At 52.4% G+C, this 17,491-nt stretch overlaps 1 protein-coding gene and 1 long non-coding RNA gene across 5 annotated transcripts in view; one reads left to right on the top strand and one right to left on the bottom strand.

Annotated features, from left to right (window-relative positions):
• SATB2 (SATB homeobox 2) overlaps positions 1–17,491 on the top strand; it is a 237,890-nt gene that overhangs the window by 46,450 nt on the left and 173,949 nt on the right. Inside the window, exons 1-2 of one of the 4 annotated variants that reach the window (XM_074339725.1) lie at positions 9,790–10,614; positions 14,127–14,208. The gene's annotated coding sequence lies outside the window, so the exon portion shown is untranslated. Of the gene's footprint in view, positions 1–9,789; positions 10,615–11,886; positions 12,042–14,126; positions 14,209–15,910; positions 17,310–17,491 lie in introns of those variants that run through there. The other 3 variants (XM_074339724.1, XM_074339726.1, XM_019746481.2) reach the window with 3 other exon arrangements.
• On the bottom strand, positions 1,347–16,780 carry LOC141573009 (uncharacterized). The gene is made up of 4 exons (XR_012498599.1): positions 16,643–16,780; positions 6,557–6,689; positions 5,724–5,889; positions 1,347–3,948 (listed from the first exon to the last, which is right to left on the bottom strand). It is a non-coding gene; the product is annotated as an uncharacterized LOC141573009 (long non-coding RNA).

The following is a 17,491-nucleotide window of genomic DNA, read 5'->3' as shown; positions in this document are numbered from 1 at the left end:
ACAGGGAGCTCATGACTGCAGTAATATGAACCACATATTCTGGAAGCACACCCCTCTCCTGGGGGGTAGGAGACAGAAGCTCTCTTCACCAGATCTTCTGACCTCTCCTGCAGACACGAAACCCAGGAAAGTCGACTCACCTTAGCAAGGAGGGTCTTAGATCATGGTGCTAAACCCAGAGGACTGAGCTAAATGTGTAGAAAACTCTGGAAGGTAGATGTTCAATTCTCCCTGGAGTAGTGGGAGAGAACAGGGGAAAAAAGTAGCTAATATGCAATTGTGTTGAGAATGCATTATAATAAATCTTCCCTGTTATTCAATGCAGCTTACCCATACTGAGTGCCAAGGGAGAGGAAGTCTGAGGTTTGTTTTTATTCCTATAGTTTCAGCTTCGCTGTAGATTCTGTTGTGTGTGGTAATTCCTAGGCAAATGTTACAATGTAGAGTTTCTCCAGGCGGTTTAGTTGGCATTTTTAACAGGACTGGAATTAAAAGTCTTTCTCCTCAAAAAAATGGTTCAGTGATTGAGGCTGAAAGGAGCCTGGCTTTGAAATCCTCTCCTACAAAACCAAAGACAATCAGCGCAGCCTTATTTTCTTTATTGCCATGAGTCTGCTGTGAACCATCACAGGTTTAGGCTACAGGAAGCTCTTAGACCCCCCAGGTGGGAAGTCACCCCGGCCTGGCCTGAGGGCCACAAAGATCCCTTGTGAGATCCACAGCAAGTTGTAGTCATCAGTAACACTACAGGGCTGTAGAGCAGGACTTAAGGAGTTATGTGTTTGAAAGCAAATATGCCTGTTCTGCCCCCCACACCCCACCCGCCCCCTCATTACGAAACTCCTCCTTCCCTCCTGCTCCTATTGTATGTAGCTAACTGAAAACCTGGTGCTTTTTGACTTCTAAAAGGTTAAAATTGGAAGGGCAAATAGAATGACAGGATGGGGGAGAGGCGGGTTGATCAGTTGAGTGGTCTTCACGTCATTTCCATTATGAATTTCTGTAAGCAGTGCTTCTGAATTGTCAATTGTATCAGCCAAATATAATTTTTGCATGTGTATGATAGAATAAGTATTGCACATCTCAGCCAACCTATGCTTTGCCTTTTCCCCAATTCCCAAAGGACTTGAAGAAGGGAAATCAATAAATCAATTGGTACCTTGTCCAATACCCATTTCAATGACATCACAGCGCCATTTGCTAAAGATCAGACATTAGTTACGGAAAGAGACTGAGACATTTCCATTTGATAATGTATCTCTGTGCCTTTGTGAACCAGATACAAAAAGGAATAGTGGAGTGTCCTTGTAAATAATTTTTTTGTTGACTTTATAAAAAAATACAAAGAGGGTAATCATGGAGAGAACGATACAAATGTCATTTATATCTCAGGATTTATTACAAAACCAGTGGGGAGTGTTTTCTTATCACTTAATATTTCATTCCAAAAATTTCCCTTACTATGGCTAAATCAACGTTTTAGAAATTTGATTTTTATTTTTTGCAAATCCGATTTTTAAAATGTTTATATTCTTTCCTCTTGGTCCATAAAAATGACACCAGAATTTAACACTTAAAAAAGTCTATAAACAATACTTAAGTACACAGAATTAGCTCTGATTTTTGGAGAAAAATTACACAACATGGAAGGATGCCTTTATAATACCAACAATACCACATTTTTGTTCTGTTTTGTTCATTCATTCGTATATTTGCACATATTCAATGTTCTTAAATTGGGATAAAACAGTACAACTATTTTTGTTTAGTCTTCCCACAATTGCTTCAATGCTATATGTAACTTCATTTCTAAAATTCAGCCTCCCTCGAGCCAACTGTAATACTTTTCTCACACAGACCTTGCAGATTTTGTTATTACAATATTATTAAAGGCATATGCCTTACAAAGAACCCTAAAATATGTGGAAACATAATAATAATTATGAGGATAATGACAACGGTAAAATGCATTTCTAATACTCTGTAGTCAAATCTATACTGGACTGAGGGACAGAAGAGGAAAGCTCCTCTCAGCTCAGCATTCAGGGGCTTTCTCACTGGACATGTGATTCTTTGCCTTTATTCAGCTCAAGTTCCTCACCAGTAAACTACAACTGTTAGACTAGATGGTCTTTAGGCTTCCTTCCAAGGGTTAAATTCTTGGCTTTGGCTATTCTCTCTGAAGAGACTTTGATGACTTGGGCTCTGGAGAGCTCTTGTGAGTTGTAGGTTCCTGCGGGGTTTTTGTAGAAGGAGAGTTTGCAGGCTTTTATCTATGGGAGTATTGACCAGGAATCTCTGGCCCCTCACTCAGCACAGCTGTGCAGCCACACTGGGCACAGTGAGGTGGTCTGTGGGTTCCCCTTGGCCCTGGATTATGGTTGTTCCCTAAATATTGGTCATATCATAAAATGAAAGCTTCTGAATCCTTACTTAAGCATATGGAGTCAGAAAGGCAGAGAAGCCAGCAAACACAGTAGGTCTCACCTGACCTCCTATTTTGTGCTGGGAACATCTAAGTCTCCTGGAAATAAACGACTTGGAAACAGAGAAAAGGGGTTAGATCACCTAAAATTTTTTAGATAAATCTCAAACTTTGGAACTAAGAGCAGTTCTTTATATACATAAACCTATATTTTGTTTTGTTCTGGTTTTTTCCTTTCCGTTGAATATGGACAAAGGAGTTGATTTCACCAACAAATTTCTTTATAACTAAAGAATATACTTCGGTCTCGCCTATGTTCTTTGCTGTACAGGAACCAGGGATTAGTAGCGGGCTCGGCCCTGTGTTCCTTTCTCTGTTAGCAGCGAGCACCTGGAAGGCAGGTAACGAGGCCGCCGGTGCTGCGCGTTGCGAGTTGGCGCGGACAGCAAGAGCCAAACTAAGGCCTATCCAGGCTGGCGTGGTGGCCGTGACTGCTCCCCCTACCGGGAGTCCGGAGCAGTGCTGGTGGCCCGGGCCAGAGCTGCGCAGCCGCCTTCCTGCAGGCCGTTCCTCCGTGGCTTCGCTGGTGGGATCAGTGAGCTGCAGCCGGTGGGGTCGGCCAGCGCAGGGCGGAAGCTTTTGGCCTGGGTAACGAGCATTTTCCTGCATAAGCAATTAGCTGCGAATAAACGTCTGAAATGGCGGTTCTGTAAACCGAGTGCCCCCTGCGCGCCTCTAACTGAAGGGGGAAGAGGGGGGCAGGAGGGTGGAGGGAAAGAGGCCCAGAAAGCAGGGGTGGGGTATGTGTGAGGAGGTTCCCCAAAACGCTCTCCCCAAGTTCAGAGGCGCTTCTTAAGTTACCAACAAAGTCATGGCTGTTCTCTGGAGAGGTAAACGACCATTCATTCCCTTTACACGGCACCCTTTTTCCTGACTTGGGATCCGTGTGCGCGCTGCAGGTAGTCAACACAACCCACCCGGATTCCATATGCCCTCGGAGATCTGGACCCTTCGAGCGAGCGCCTCTGCGGGGCGCAGCCACTTTGCATCCATCTGCCCAGATACAACTGACAGTTAATTGAGGCCTTCGAATGTCTCAAGCCCAGGTGAGCAGAGAAGTCCCTAAGCCACTGGTTCTCACCTTCAGGACTTCTCTCCTGGGACTTTGGTCAGAGTAGCGCCCAAAGGCAAAGCCGTTTGGGATGAAAGACCCAGGGTGAATTGGTTTCAAAGCGGGAGGATGCTTGCACTTGCTTGGGGATGCCAGCTCATTTAGGGGTGCGCGGTGTAGGAGCTATGGCAAGGGTGCATTTTGGGGGCGCAATTTGGGGCAATGCGCACTCCACGGGGCCGCAACAGCCCTCAATTCTGCCAAAGTGAGCACTGCCGTGGGTACCCACGGGCGAGTTGTTTGGGTAGGGAGCAGAATACTGAAGAGAGGTCCCCTGAGGCGCCAAATTCGCAGTCTCGCCCAATCCTTGGGGCATTTTATGACCGCTGGAATCTAGCAGTCATACATCTATCTAAAAAAAAGTATGAAATAAAGGGATGAAAGTGACCTGCCACGGGGCACCTTGCCCTTGCCTCCCTCTCCGCAGGCGGAGGGCCATAGGGGAGGCAGTGTAAGGCACAGTGGGTGTCACCAGTCCGCTGAGGTCATGACAGTCCCCCAATCCTACCCACGCAGAAACCCACTGGCCTTGGCGCAGCCTGGGGCCTCGGTACCCCACTTTGGCATCCACAGCCAAGGCGGGGCCTAATCTAAGGGCCTAGGTGGGTGTTCACAGCCGGACTCAAAGAGCAGACCAAGCTCCAAGGAGTCCGGGGAAAGGAGGCCTATGGTCCCAGCGTTGCGGGATGCTTCTTGGAAAATCTCGGGCAGGGGAATGCAACTTGTGAGTAGAGAAGTCACCTCGGCTGCTTTGGCTGCTTTTTCTGCGTTGGGCTCTCGTGGGTCAAGGGCATCACAGGAGACTGTAACGACCTTGTCAAGCCGCCGGTGCCTTCTTACCCACAGGGGCTGAGCAGGAGCAGGGAGACCTGATGTCCTCCTAGCCCCACACTCTGGGTTCCCAGCCTGGGTGACCTGGACTGGGGACTTTGCAAGGCATGAGGGAGGGATTTGTTTCCCGCGAGCTTCTCCCATCTCTCTTCCTTTTCAGGATATGCCAGTGATTTGGCTATTGGACTGTTACAGAGACAGACATTCTAAATTCCCCCTCCCCTCGCAATTTTTCTTAAAGGTGTTGCTATACCTCCTCCCCCAGACTTTCTCTAACCTCCTTCCCTGTGCACTCTCCCGGAAAATGTGAGTACTATGTGTGAAAAGCAGCTAAACCCAGTGTCTATAGCAGAGTCACAAGCTATGTGCATGGGGAGCAGGCTTCACTGAAGGGTCTGGTGTTTCTAAAGTTGCTGATAACTCCTGTTGCAAAGGGGCTCATTTTGTTGGCGAGGGAGACACCTAACGGGGCATCGGGTGCGGGAGGGGGCAACCAGGCTGTGTGCACCTGGCGCAGGCAAGGTCTGCTTTCCCAGTCCCTGGGCCCAAGGCCCCCGAGGCCCCTGAGACCCCTAGTCTCAGCCAGGGGCCAGAATCAGGCTCCCTAGGCAGCAGAAGAATCAGACAAGTAATCTCGCTCCTTTCTTCTCCCTGCCCCCACCACGACTTTTCTTTTTGTAGACCGGCTGAGTAATAGGCAGGTAGCCCGAAGCGGCGATGTAGGAGTGGTGAGTGATCCCGGGCTGGCATTGCCCTACTGAATTTAGGAACAGTGTTGGCGGAGGAGGGTCAAAGGGACATCCGCTTTCTTTGATTGAGGGCGCGGTTTACTTCCCGCAGCCGGCGGGCTGGAAGAGCTGGGAGCAAAGGGCTCTCCGGGATGGCTCTTTGAGCAGGTAATTCTGCGACGGGGTCGAGAGCTGGTGACTGACACTCTTAGTGATGGCAACCAGGCCGGGCAGCGCCCTTTCTGGTTATCAAAATGATTAACCTCCGGGCCTTGCCTCTAGTGAGATCCCCACTAGTCCTACAGTTTACTGGAAAGAGGGATTAGGGGGCGCTTCTTTCAGAGGAGGACCCCGGGGTAGCTGCCTGGACCCTTCGTTACCTCAGTGCGGCCTTTCCTCGGAATGGGGCTGTGGGAGGAGGGGGGTAGCACGCATAGTCGTCCCTTCTTGTCGCTCACCTCGCTGAGTTGGGTTCACCCGGCCCGGTCCCCCGCGGTTCTCCGGGTCACCTCCCCCCCCAGCCCCCCCCAGCCCCCCCGCCCCCCCCAACCACTTGTCTGAAACTTACCAGATTCCAACCTTTAGGCAGGAAAAAAAGTGTTTCATATACAAACCGATCAGGGTATTTGCAGATAATTGCGAATGTCAAATACTCGGGCGTGATGACAAAATGCAGAGATTGCCAGGGCCTAAGGGGCGGGGGCTGCTGGCGGAGCTCCCGGGCCACCTCACGCCTGCAAAGAGAAGGGGAGGGGGCAGTCGGCCGCAGCTGCACACAGCCCACTTAACTGCGACTGCCCCTCCGCTGTAGAGCTGATTCATGGATTCATTCACTGCGTCCATACTGCAGCCTTGCTCCGGAGGACCGCGCGAGGGTGGATACGGCTGGATACGGCACCGGCCCAGCTTCCCCCACACTCACACGCAGACACAAACACTCCAGGCAAGATTCGCACACAAGCAGGGTGACTGGGTCTCAGAGGAGAGGCCCAATGCCCTTCCAGGCTGCGTTCCAAGAGCTAACACCACACTGTCACCTCTTGCTGCCTGACAGTTTGTGGGGACAATTGCTGCACCCTTCTAGTGCTGGGATTAGTCCTCCACAGAAATAAAAACAAATTAAAACAAAGAGTGCCCCCCTCCCCCAAACTCGACCCTCCAACCCAATCCTCCTTCCCCCAGTTGCAGGAGGCCATGGATGGGGGCAGTGCCCGGGAGATACAGCACACAAGCCAGCAGAGCCAACCCAGTCAAGGCCTTGGGGACAGCAAATGTGGCTGCTCCCAGCAGCTCTCAGGAGAACTCCCCTGAGACCTCCCCGCCCCGCCCCTGCCCTGGCATCCATGCTCAAATGTTTCAAGTGCCCCAATTTCTAAAAAATAATTTAAAAAATAAAATTACCCTTGTTGGATCCAAATCTACTGAAAACTACAGGGATCATTTTATAGATGGTATGATTAAGTCAGTGGCTGGTCTGCAGCTTCCCAGGGGTCAGAATCTCAGGGATGGAGAACATGGACGGTGGTCCTGGAGGCTGCAAGTGGGGAACAGAAAGGAATAATAGAAGCGAACACACCACAGACGGTGACACAGCAAGTAGCACAGGCAACATGGCCCAGGCCTCTTTGTCCTGGGTCCCAGGACAATGTTGGGGGAGGGAAAGAGGCAGAGAAACATTGACACTATCTCCCACTTCACTTTTTGAAGGCCAAAGAGGTGACAGGATGCTAGCGAAGAGGGGGAGGGCAGGTAAGGGTAGGAAAGTGGTGTATGCCCTGCAGAGCGAGGCAAGTCCAGGAGAGCTTGTTGGGATGTCTGTCTCACATCCCTATGCCCTACCCTTAGCCACCACCCCCCTTCCACTGAGTTCCTGATGTCAGCATATCCCTGGAAACCCTTCAAGTTTTACACTCCAATTGTCTGAGGTTTCCAATGATGACAAATTAGAAAAAATGCTTAGGCTGCAGCCCTGCACCTAAGTCTGAGTTGGGGGCGGGGAACGCTACTGGATACACAACTGGGGAAAAGGAGAGACTTGCCTTCCCCGCTTTCTTTAAGGCTAAACTGCTGGGTGGAGGTTGGGTGGGCGGTGAGCGGTGGCCCGTGGCTTGGGGCTTTGACAGCCAGGGATGCCGGGTCCCCAGAAGTCCTGTGCTTGGCTCCTTAGTTAAGGGCCACCAGGAGTGCTCTGGGTGTTCAGACTTTCACACGGTTACCAGGAAGGCCTCCATCTTGCCAGATGACAAGACTGGAGGTCACAAAGGGACAAGCAGGGAGGCAAGCTCTGCAGGGGACTCACCCGGATGCAGGCCAATGCAGAGAACAACAGCTTCTGTCCCCAGCCTGGACAGTCATCAGGGGTAACACATGTGTAAGATATGATTCTATTTGACTTTCCAAATCAAAATGCATTGATTGGGGGCCCAAAGAGTTCAAGCACATAACTGTCTTAATTAAATTTGCTATAAACAGACAAATCTCTTCTCCTCTTGCACGTAGAGCTTAGGGAGAGTGTACAGGGTCTGGCAGAAGCCAGGCTTAGAGGATACTCTTTTTTAAAAAAAGGACTGAGTGAGGCAAAGACAGAAAAAGAATAAAAGTGGAATTTCCACGACGTCAGAAAACAGCTTAACTGAAAACAAAACATGGGATAGCAGGGAGGTAAAGGGGGGGTGCTTAAAAACTAGGGAACAACCTGGGTTCACAGAGCAGCTCCTTCAGGGACCCACGGCTGGGGGTGGGGAAACTGCAGTGGAAGGACTGGGAGGGAAGGAGAGGCCCTGGGTTGTTTGGGGAGGCTGAGGTGACCATAGCCCAGGCTGTGAGTTATCCTTCTCAGCCCTGCACTTTCCTTCCCAATCCTTTCATCTTTCCCTGCCACTGTACTCGACTTCCTGGCACTCGGAGGACAGCGCTGGAGGACTCGTCCTTAACAAGGCCAGTTGGGGGGCAGGGGGGACAAGGGGTTGCTGCAGAGAGTGCCTCAGCATGTGGCCCCTGTGGTGGGGCGCTAGGATCCTGGTGGTGGCAAGAATGAGGAGGATGGGTGGGAACAGGAGCCTGGCCGGGAAGGAAGGTTGTCTGTAACTCGCTGAGAAAGCGGCAAACGGGATGTATACACCCACAGCTCAAGGTTCCTTTCCTCTACAGCCAAGTGCCAACACTGGGGCAGATCTCGAGAAGGGAGATGAGGGTAAGGCGCTCTGGTGCCCTTAGCCCGCGGGTGCGGTGGAGAGGTTGGGGAAGTGGCTGCGCTGAGAAGGGTGGGCAGGAAATGGTTCTCCGCTGCGACTGTGCTAAGAACTGGGTCTATCTCCGAATGAATAACTCTGGGCATCCGGAAGTTACCTCGCAGAACGCAACCCTCGGCTGACTTCTGGGACTCACCGCCTAAAACACGATGAACTAAGGGAAGCTCATCAGTTTTCCGACTAAAAGTGGAAAGGAAAACTTTTCTATATATGTAAACACTGAAAATATGAGCGCACATGTTTGGGTGTGTTCCTGGGAACCTCAGGAGCTGGCTTCCCTACCCTGGCCCCCCCCCCACCCCCTCGGTTTGCAAACTTGAATTCTCATCGCTTTTCATTGACTAGTTTCTGTCCCCAACAATAATCTGACTCAGAAATACTCTTCATTTCGTTTGGCTGACATTGGCAGGCACTAGTTACGTTTTGTCTGGTAGGGAATTTCAGTTCAAGAAAACTTTAGCGTAATGCTTTTCTAAAATGTCCTTTAAAAGATTTTTTTTTTTACTTCCATACAACAGAAATGGAAAAAATATACATCGCAATGATTGGAGAGAAACATATTTAGATTGCCTTTAGATTTCTGAGATTTTGCATAGGCGCCAACTCTGCCGACACTAAGGAAGGGGCTATTGGCAATTACTATTCATGAAAGGTATTTCATATTTTTAAATTGAGACGTGGTTCCCAGGTGGAAAAATTCTTCACAAGTAAGAGCATGCTTTCAAAAAGATTAGGAAAAAAAAAAAAACTTTAGGATACATCGTAGTATATAAATCTTTACTGAAAACAACAGATAGTACTACAATCCAGGAGGGGAAGTCAAAATATAGTGAAAGTGAATTAAAACGCAAACTATTAGGGAGACACTGCAAATGTCTTTATCACATCCAAAGGCGAAAATCTTTAGACACCCCTTACATTATACTTGTATGGTGATACTCGAATTGTTGTCAACATTTTTCTCCTCTGAAATAGCAATAGTTCACCTTTCAAAACTCTTCACTATAGCGCAGCAATGATGATTGTTCTCCAGGCAAAGGACTTGTGAAAAACAACTTCTTTCACATACTCACACTTGCACACCACATGCAAACACACACATAGTTGCCGGTTTTTAAAAACATTGCTTTTGAATGAGAGAGAGAGAGAGAGAGAGAGAGAGAGAGAGAGAGAGAGAGAGCAGGGAGCAAGAGAGAAAGACTGGGAAACTGGAGCTTAGGTAACCAACAAACCCAATTACTAGGCTTTATTGATACTACAAGGAAAAGTTCCCCTCGTAAAATTTCTCTAAGCTTATTAGTTATTTAAATCAGCCCGAGGGCTGGACAAGCGACGCCGCAGGCACCCGCTGTCGGCTCCTGGAGGTAAGCAGAAGGCGTCCGAGCCCTGACCCGCAGCCCCTCGCTGGGTACTGGGCACCCGGGCAGAGGCAGGCGCAGCGAGCTAAGGTGAGCCACTTGGCAGGGGTGCCGGACCTCGCACGCTTGGAGATAGGTCCGCGTGGCCCATGGATATTAGAATTTAGATACGAACAGGCCACAGTCAATGACAGAGGTGTGGATGAGCAGACCAGGCGGACGCTGAGCGCCGGAACTCAGCGGGCGGGCGGGCGGCTCTGCTCCCGCCCGGGTGCATGGCAAACCGGCTGTCCTGCAGAAATGCGTTCGCTGGCCGCGAGGCGGGGGACCGTTCAGGCTTCCAGGGTTCCCTCCGGTTTTGTGTGGGGCTGGGAGCTTCGTAATTGGGTGAATACCAGGTGAATTTACACCTTTCTAGGTCGTTGGCTTTTTCAGTAACTGACAGTCCCAAAATGTGTGTGTGTGTGCGCGCGCGTTTAAACAGTTGAAGTTATTTAAAATAATCCCCAGTCTACCCACTGAAGTCCTCTGAGCCCGACGTGTGGCCTCTCAAGTCCTGACGAAGCTCCAGGGCAGCGCAAGGTGATGCCTAGCTCAGCTGAGCTTGGCCGCAGGGCCCAGAGGCAAGGCGCCGCCGGGTGAGGAAGAACTGAGCCTCAGGACATCACTGTCACAGCCACCTGGGCCTTAGCCTGGGGGTCAAGCCTTGACGGACTAAAAGGGTGTGGTAGGGCTTCGCGAGACCAAGAGAATCTGCGAGTCGCCAGGCAAGGAAGCCCTCGAGGTTCTCCGCCACTCTGGACAGGTTTGGACCGCCGGATAGACGGACTACCCTCATCGTTCGGTCCCAGTAAGTGCCTGTGACCTTGGGTCCCGCAGCAGGCTTTCTGGCTCTCTTGCGTGCGGATCGAGACCAGCGCGGGCCCAGAGCCTCAAAGCGCTCCCGGAACGGCTGAGGGTTGGGCTGCCTCAGAAGTGACTTTCTGGGCTTGCTCGCCCCTGCTATGGTTGGGAGCGGATTTCACCATACAGGCTGGCCTGTCCGGAGTTTGGGGTGCGGATGGGGCGCTGTGGCCTGGGCTTTCCAGGTGTTCTTTTCATACAAGGGTTTAGGGCAAACTGAGGGCGGTGACGTTTTGCCTGCCCCGCGCGTTTTTGTATTGGGTGGTCCAGCTGTGTCCTGGGCCGGGGACCTGCCCATCCCCCGCCGCATCCTTATCCCGAGGAGTTGAGGCGACGCGGAAGGGCCGGCTCCGGGAAGCTACCGACTGAATAGGAGCCGCAGGTTTGGGTCGCAGCCCACGCGGTGGCGCTGTCGGGAAAAGACGCCTCAGCTCGGGTCTTGGACCCCGGCGGTGACCCGGGCTCGGAGGTGACCGGGCAGTGACGAGTGGAGGCCACGGGGTTCTTCTCTGCTACTACTTTGGGCCGATCCCCTCTGCCTTCTTCCGTGTTCCCCGACATAAAATGTAGCGGGTCCCGACCGCGACTTGGTTTCCAACCCGGCCGCTCCGAAGGGGGCGGGGAGGCAGCGGTGGTTTCTTTGGCATTTCGTTTTCTTCCCCCCACCTTTGCCTCGCGAACCCAGTCGTTTAAAGTCGATTTCTATTTTTTTTTTTTTTTTTAAACTATGCTAGCAGGGCATTCTCTCACTGCGATGCTGCAGAAGGAGATTCAGCTATTAAGGGTTTGACTCTGGAAAAGAAGGAAGGGATCCAGGAGCCCCCGGATCGTTGTCATGTGTCACTGGAGTAGTGTTCGGAGCCCACAGTCACTCCACCTTTTCAGGTCTCCCAGCCAGCAGCCGCGGCGAAAGCCCACCCACACTTTAGACCTAACGACTACCCTAGCTTCGAAACCTGTCACCTTCTTTTTTCACTCTGGGCAGGCAGTGCCTATACCTGGGACCCCGAAGCTCTTTGGCTGACCTTCGCGCGTTCCCTTCCATCCTCTTCTTCCGGGCCTCTGCATTGTCCGTTCCCCTGACCCCCGACCCTCTGGCCTCCTGGGTGCTCGGCTCACCATCTAACGCTGACCACCACTCCTCCCCAATTAGTTGTCTCCCTGGGGCTCATCTCTCTGTCTAGGCCGCAGGGGCTCATTCATTTGAGCACGAGAGCAGGACCTCCACTGCCCTGTCCCACAGCTTCCACACCGCTCCGCCCCCGCCGAGGCCCCTTGAGTCTCTGCGGGAGCCAGGAGTAATTTATCTTTGCCTGGCGAGGGTTGGGATTTGTCCAGCTCTGATGCCAACCAGGAAGGCGTGCGGATAACGAAGTAAGTGTCTCCCGCCCCCTGCGCTCGGGTCAGTCCTCAGACTCCCCGGAGCAATCTGGGAAAGGGCTCCAGCCCACCCTAGTCGATCTGGCTTTCTAGGAGCGTTTTCCTCGGGGCGTTCTGGCCCCGGGCCCTCGTCCCCTTGGCGCGTCCAAATGCCAATCCAGGCCCCACTCAGTTAAGCGATCCGCGAAAATGTTGGTCGCCCAACTCTCCCCGGACAGTCGGCAGTGGAAATTGGCTTCAGAGGTGCTGTGGGTTTCTTGTGAAAGAAACGATTCCCTCCCGCCCTCTTCTTGCCCCCAGCAGAGAGCAAGCCCGGGGCGGGGTGGTGGTGGGGGTGGATGGGAGTGGGGTAGAGGCAGGCCAGTGTGGGTACCCAGGAACCGTCGAAGGCTTTTGACGCTGGCAATTTCTATAGAGTTTTCCTTGTGTGTTTGGGAGTGGAGGGAAAACGCGGCACAACTTTCCAGTGTTCTCTAAGGGGCAGCGCACGGCCGGCAAGTCCTCTTTGCCAGGGTGATCGGACTTGAAATCTAGGGAACCTGGTTATGGATGCTGGGCCTTCAGAAACCCCGGTGGCTCAGCCGAGAGCAGGAGATCCAAGCCAGGCACCAGGCACCCTACGCCCTGCAGTCGGGCCTAGGCCATCCAGCACCGGCATTGGGGACGGAAAGTTGGCCAGAATGGAGCTAGCACGGCCAAAACATCGGTGTCCAGAGACAGAAATCAAGAAATGTTGTCATTAAAAGTGCAGGCCATAAAAGAAAGGAGAAGGCCTGAAAAGAGCTAGAGAGAAAAGGGGAGAACATAGAAATAAGAAAAAACACGCATATTTAAGCCCAGCGTTTAAAGATCCGTTGATTTCTAAAATAACAAATCTCTGTGTGATTATGAAAGACAGGCGACTTTTGACTAAATGACATATGAAAAAACTGGGAGTGGGGAGAAAGGGAGAAAACTTTCAGTAGATTCCGGATAAAAACGTCAGGGAGAAGAGAGCTGGGAGATAAAAGTGTCCCCCAATGTGAACTTTATGCTTTGAATATTGCAGCAAACTACCGCATAATGCACAAAAATGCGTTTTGGGTCAAATTTTTTTAAAAAGTAGCTAAAAACAGTTTTTTTCTTGAGTATGATTTTGTTTTAAAAATGTTTGGAAATAAACCACTTGAGGAATATAAAACGAAACCAAACCAAACTGCTGAATCATCATAATTTATTTACTGTTTAAAAAAGTAGAAAATCCTAGTGAAAGGTAAAATGTTATTTAAAATTTCTTATTGTCAAAATTAAACATGCTGGAAATAATTGCTTACTTCGTTTGAAGTAAGGTTAATACAAAAATTGTGCAGTAAAAAGCTTATGCAATTTGAAACAGAAAAGGCCTTTATTAGGGATAAAACTCAAGAAAAAAAAACACTGGGTATATATCACAAAACTTCTGAGTATTCTTTTTTAAATCGAAAGAAATTTGTAAAATGTGTTACTACTAAACATAAATCTACAAGCATTCAAAATACATTTCTGGTAATAATTCATAGTATTCGATATTTCCGTTTCTGTTAAATGCAATTTTAAATATTTTGAGCTCTTTTGCCCAAAATGATAAGATTTGTTCACTACCAAAAACGGACAAGAGGAAACTCCAATAAAGAGAAAATCAATGAATTTAAAAGGGTGCAGAATCTGAAAACAAACTAGCCACAACATACATTTAATTGTACTTAATCGCATACTCTATTTAAATCGCCCTTCTCAGGGGTTTAATAATTTAGAATCAATAGTTCCCTTCAAAACATAATAAAATATTTACACTTTATAAAATATTAACTGATTAACAATACGGTTGTGTTGTTTATAAAAGTGTAATTGAAGTCCCGTAATCATGCTGTTGACATAAGCCTGCGAGGTTAGCGAAGTGTTCCTTCGCAAAATGTAAATGATCTTCCAACAGTGGTGTTTATAAAATAGCTCATTAATGACTTAGATTGAATCGCTCCAACCATTCGCATCATCAGATATAATAATAGTGACGAATCAGACAGGAAAGATTCTAGCTAAACCATTTGCATTTTTTCCCAGAAGTACTGAAGTCCTAATATCACCAATTCTTCTAAGTTCCTGGACATTGATCCGGAGGAGGATTCTGCAGTTCAATATCAAGGTAAGGAAAGAAACAGCATTATTATCGTTGTTCAGATATTAATAAGAAATGCGCCGTTCCCCATTTGGAGAACGGGCTCAAACTTTGACCGGGTAGTTGGTTTTTGCAACATCCCCTTCCCATTCCGACGTGAAATGACATATAAAGAAAAGTTTGTTGATCAAACTTACAGTTTGTTTCTTTGCAGCCAAAACGTTTTTAGCTACCACCACGAGTTGATTTACTTGAGCCACTTTTTTCTCAGACTTGAATTGTGCATTTTCTCTAACCCGTTCGTTTGGGGAGGTGGGGGGGATGGGATTTGGGGAATAAAAATCAGGGAAAAGAAAACGCTGCCTAAAACTCCCAGGGTGGCTCCTCGAAGCTTTACAGTCCAGCTGGCTTCTTTTCTCGGCTGGGCTCCGACCGCCTCCGGAGTCGCCTCCGGCTCCTATGGAACTTGGTGGGCGGCGCCTGGATGCGGGGTTCTCGGGATCTGGGCACTGAGACTTAGGCCAGGGGCAGGTTTCGCTTCTGGGACCCTTTCTCTTCCAGAGGGTTCCCCGCCTCCCAGGCCCCTACTTTTCAGGGGATGGCCGTGCGCACGCCGCCCACCGGGTGGGTGCGGATAGTGGACCTCGGCCAGGCCCGGGGCACGCTAGACTGACGCGATTTCCCGCTGTCGGTGCACCCGAACAGAATTTCCAGAATTGTCCCCGAGAGCGTTTCCCGAAACCGAATTTAGTTTGGCCCTCTGGCGCCGCCGTACAGTCAACGCTTCTTAAGGGGGAACGGTGGCTCGGGCTGCGAGATGTGGGGAGTCCTCGGGGTCCAGGGGATAAGGAAGAAGAGCCAAGGTGTGCGGGAAGGACAGAAGGTGCGGCCAGCGGAGAGGGCTTCACCGGCCTCAAGGCAAGCGGGATCGCGTCCACATTTTCCCGCCCCAGGTCGGGACCGCGAGTGTCAGCCGGTCCCCGGGCGTCTCGCGGGGGCCGCGTCCCCTGTCCACGTGCTTTTCTTTAAGGAAGTCTCGCGCCTAAGCAGGACCTCGGGGACAAAAGCGCGGCCAGAGCCTGGCCTGTTCGGCAAGTGCCCGCGCCACCTTAAATGAACACCGCGGCCGGAGCCTGGCTGCGGACCGCCGGGGCCGCGGGAGTCTGCAAAAGTTTGTGGCTCAGTTACGCTTTCGCGGGACCTGCTGGAGACGCCCCCGCGCGGCCTCCCCAGGGACGGAGCGTCTGCGTCCTCACCGCACAGCTCTGCCGCGCTCGCAGCCCAGGTCCCGAGCCCCTCGGGATCCCAGGAGCCCCAGCCCCGCAGCCGGAGGACACAGTCCCACCGCCCTCGCCGCCACTTCGTCACAGCCTCCAGGCGGCCTGGGCTGCGCTGCTCGAGATGTCGCCGGCGCGGCGAGCGCTCCAGGGACGTCAGCCAGGGATGCCCCCCGCCCTGAGCCCCCCACACAGCTCTCTCCCCCGTGCCACCCGCAGCCCGGCAGGCAGTGCCGGTGCTCCTGCCATTTGGGACACCCGGGCTATTGTTCTGGACCCGCGGCGGTGCCGGCTCTGAGGGAGAAGCGGCCTTCCCCGCGCTCGCGGCGGTGCGGCGGGCCCGGACGGCTGGCTCCGCGCGGAGGGGGAGCTCTCAGGCACCGGGAAAAGTTGCTCGGAGGGGCGGAGGCGGTGGGTGGTGGGCGGAGGCGGTGGGTGGGGGAGGCGATAGCCCTCCTATCTCCAAAGTCGAAAGTACTCCGCGCAGTTAGCAGAATCCCGAGCGGAGGCAGCCGCGGCCGCCTCCTGCGCGCGGGTCTGCGCCTCCTCAAGGAGACCAGGCAACCAGCGCCTGCCTTGTCGCTGCCGCCTCCGCGCCGGGACGAGTGCGCCTAGGGGTTGGGCGAGGCAGCCGCGCCCTGGACCCGCCACGCGGAGGAGGACCAGATCCCGGGCCCCGGAGCTCGCCTGCACTGGGAGCACCCACCCACCGGCCGCGGCCACCGCTTCGCGCGGCACTTGGTTCTCTCCCATCGGTCCTCCACCGCCCCGCGCGCGGTCCTCGCCACACCGCTCTCCCACAGGCGACTCTCCTCTTCTTCCTCCTCCTCCCTCGCCCCTGCCTCCCACCCGCCCCTCGCGGGTCCCTCTGCCTTCTCCGCAGCCCCGCCGCTGTTGGGTCGCAGGGCTCACAGCGATTGATTGATTGATGTTTAATTTCCTGCCAGGCGGGGCCCCCCTCCCCCGGCAACCTCCCCAGCCCTCCTCCCCGCCCCCCACTCTCCTTCATTGCGGTGGACCATTCTGGCTTGGGTTTAGACATTTCCCCCCCAACCCCCATCCCGAAATAACCCAGAGATTTTCCCTACCCCCACCCCAAATTATTATTTTGAAGGCGCTAGATCTGGGGACAGAAAGGGGGAGGGGGAGAAATCGGAAACCGAGGACAACCCAAAAGGACTCACTTTGCTTGATGACTCAACGCAACTAATAATCATCTCCCTCTCAGTGTGTCTCTCTCTGCGGCTTGTCAGTGAGTCCGGCTCCGGCTGCTGGCGGCGGCGGCGGAGAGAGGAGAGGCTGGAGGTGACAGCTTGGGCGGCTGCCGCGTGTCCTCCTGCGCGCGGTCCTGGGTCCCTGCGCCTTCTGGGCTCTGGGTCGCACCGGCCCTAAGGCTCCGGCCGCGCCTCCTCGAGAGCTAGTAGCCTTTCGGAGCTTCAGCCCCCACCCGCCTGCGCCGCGTCCCAGTTCTCAGCCCTCTGTCTCCAGAACCGGTCTCCTTCCCGAAGGCGTGAAAAGGCTTTTTCAGCCTCCTCTCTTCTCCCCCTCCTCCGCCGTCCCCTCCCCCGCTCGCTCGGGTGCCCCTTTGAAGGAGCCCTCCTTTCCTTCTCCTCCTCCTCCCCCTCCCCCCCAATCATCATCATCATAACAACCATCTCCGCACTAGAAGACACCCTGACCCAGGACCGTAAGCGTTAGGACCTGGGGAAGAGCAAAGGGGAAGGATTAAAGAGAAAGGAAGATTAGGAGAACACTGCACAGCAAATCACCAGAAACTTTCCACCCTGGATTCTCTACTTTTGCTCCATGGACAGAGCCCCAGCCAGCCAAGTTACAGACAGACCGTGAGCAGTAAGTACGCAGGGCGAGAGCTTCCGCGCCGCGCTCGGGAGTCAGGGGAAGCCCCGGGTCCGGCTAAGTTCCCTCCCCGCAGCTCTCGCCCTGGCTCACAGCGCAGCCAGGGAGTGCGGGTGGAATCTTCTCCCGCAACTCTGCCGCTTGGTTTCTGTGTCTCTCGCATCTTTTCTCTCACC

Source organism: Rhinolophus sinicus, linkage group LG01 (assembly GCF_036562045.2).
Source record: "Rhinolophus sinicus isolate RSC01 linkage group LG01, ASM3656204v1, whole genome shotgun sequence".
Lineage (NCBI taxonomy): Eukaryota > Metazoa > Chordata > Mammalia > Chiroptera > Rhinolophidae > Rhinolophus > Rhinolophus sinicus.
This window is presented reverse-complemented; position numbering and strand designations above follow the sequence as displayed.